Source organism: Chinchilla lanigera, unplaced genomic scaffold (assembly GCF_000276665.1).
Source record: "Chinchilla lanigera isolate Chin_1 unplaced genomic scaffold, ChiLan1.0 scaffold00087, whole genome shotgun sequence".
In the NCBI taxonomy this organism is placed as follows: domain Eukaryota; kingdom Metazoa; phylum Chordata; class Mammalia; order Rodentia; family Chinchillidae; genus Chinchilla; species Chinchilla lanigera.
In genome coordinates this window covers 3365501-3368108 of record NW_004955488.1, presented here as the reverse complement: position 1 = coordinate 3368108, position 2608 = coordinate 3365501, and the positions used below count along the sequence as shown (strand labels likewise).

The 2608-nt window shown below is 51.2% G+C and overlaps 1 pseudogene; it reads left to right on the top strand.

Annotated features, from left to right (window-relative positions):
- Positions 1 to 238: 238 nt before the first annotated feature.
- LOC102022608 lies at positions 239 to 2376 on the top strand (annotated as a pseudogene).
- The last annotated feature ends 232 nt before the right edge of the window (positions 2377 to 2608 follow it).

The window sequence follows — 2608 nt, the reverse complement described above, 5'->3', positions numbered from 1 at the left end:
CCAGATGCTAGCTCCCCAGGTATCTCAGGAGCTTGAAAAAAAAAACAAAAAAAAAACCAACTCCAAACAAATCTACGTCCTCTTCACTTTACCTGACAGGAACCCCAGAACAGCCTTTCCTCTCCTCCTACTCCCGCCCCTTCCCATTCTGTTTCAACACAGCGCAGCCTCCTTCTTTCAGGAAGTGACGTAGAAAGGATGTGACGTGGCAACCAGGAAGTGATGCAGCAGGGAAGTGACATAGCCAAGATGTCTGTGGCTAACGGTGACAACTCGCTCTATCCCATTGCCATGCTCTTAGATGAGCTCCGCAACGAGGATGTTCAGCTACGCCTGAACAGCATCAAGAAACTATCCATCATCGCCTTGGCCCTCGGGGCTGAAAGGACCCGAAGCGAGCTTCTGCCTTTCCTAACAGACACCATTTACGATGAGGATGAGGTCCTCGTGGCCTTGGCAGAACAGCTGGGGACCTTCACTCCGCTGGTGGGCGGTCCAGAGTATGTGCACTGCCTGCTGTCACCTCTAGAGTCCTTGGCCACGGTGGAGGAGACAGTGGTGCGGGACAAGGCCGTGGAATCCTTGCGGATCATTTCCAACGACCACTCGCCTGCAGACCTGGAGACCCACTTCGTGCCGTTGCTGAAGCGGCTAGCAGGTGGCGACTGGTTCACCTCCCGTACCTCGGCCTGCGGCCTCTTCTCGGTCTGCTACCCTCGAGTGTCCAATGCGGTGAAGGCAGAGCTTCGACAGTTATTCCGAAACCTGTGCTCAGACGACACCCCCATGGTGCGGCGGGCCGCTGCCTCTAAGCTGGGAGAGTTTGCTCAGGTGCTGGAGCTGGATGACGTCAAACAGGAGATCATCCCCATGTTCTGCGCTTTGGCCTCTGATGAGCAGGACTCCGTGCGGCTCCTGGCAGTGAAGGCTTGCGTGCAGATAGCCCAGATACTGCCACAGCAAGAGGTGGAGGCCTTGGTGATGCCTACACTGAGCCAAGCTGCTGAGGACAAGTCCTGGCGTGTCCGCTACATGGTGGCTGAGAAAGTTACAGAGCTCCAAAAAGCAGTGGGGCCTGAGATCACCAAGACAGAACTGGTGCCTATCTTTCAGAACCTGATGAACGACTTTGAGGCTGAGGTGAGGGCTGCAGCCTCCCAAAAGGTCAAAGAGTTCTGCGAAAATCTCTCAGATGACTGTAGGGAGAATGTGATCATGACTCAGATCTTGCCCTGCATTAAAGAACTGGCATCAGACAATAACCACCTTGTGAAGTCAGCTCTGGCTTCGGTCATCATGGGCCTGTCACCTGTCTTGGGCAAAGACAACACCATTGAGCACCTGTTGCCTCTTTTCCTGGCTCAGCTGAAGGACGAGTGCCCTGAGGTGCGGCTCAACATCATCTCCAACTTGGACTGTGTGAACCAGGTGATTGGCGTCAGACAGCTCTCCCAGTCCCTGCTCCCAGCCATTGTGGAATTGGCAGAAGATGCGAAGTGGCGGGTGCGGCTGGCCATCATTGAGTACATCCCCTTGCTAGCTGGACAGCTAGGAGTGGAATTCTTTGATGAGAAACTCAACTCATTGTGCATGGCCTGTCTCATGGATCATGTCTATGCCATCCGTGAGGCAGCCACCAGCAACCTGAAGAAGTTGGTGGAGAAGTTTGGGAGGGAGTGGGCCCGTGCTGCTATCATCCCCAAGGTTTTGGCCATGTCTGGAGACCCCAACTACCTATACCGCATGACTACACTCTTTTGCATCAATGTGCTGTCAGAGGTCTGTGGGCAGGACATTACCACCAAACAGATGCTGCCTACAGTTCTGCAGATGGCTGGGGACCCCGTTGCCAACATCCGCTTCAATGTTGCCAAGTCCCTACAGAAGATAGGACCCATCCTGGATAACAGCATTCTCCAGAGCAAAGTCAAGCCCATTCTGGAGAAGCTGACCCAGGACCAGGATGTGGATGTTAAGTATTTTTCTCAGCAGGCTTTGACTGTTCTCTCTTCTACCTGATGCTGGAAGAGGAACCATTGCTGGCCTCTGGTGTCCACCTTCAAAACCCACCTCCCTCAAGGAGACAGTCGGGACCACAGACAGGCACTCCTATGCATGGTGTGACCCTAGGCCCCTCTCCCCAGCACAGTTCCTTTTTCCCCCAACCTAAGAAGATTTCTCACTATCTACTAGGAGAGCACAAGGTGGGATAGAGAGGCAACCCTGGGAGGAAGGGGCTTCCCTGCCCATGGTGGGGAAGGGATGTTAGTAAGTGTCCCAGGTCACTGGCTTCTGATGCTGTTGTGGGGAAACTGCTCCCCACTTCCTTCTTCCAGTCACCCATAGTAGTCTCTTCTTGTCTTTTTTTTTTCTCTTTCTTTCTTTCTTTCTTTCTTTCTTTCTTTCTTTCTTTCTTTCTTTCTTTCTTTCTTTCTTTCTTCTTTCTTTCTTTCTTTCTTTCTTTCTTTCTCTTCTTTCTCTTTCTTTCTTCTGTCTTTCTTTTGTTAACTGCTATATTATTTTATTCCATTTTCCTTCTTTTTAAAGAGAAAGTTTTAGAAATTAAGAAAAAGTTTGTTTGTATCTGCTCCATATGTTTCTTTTACAA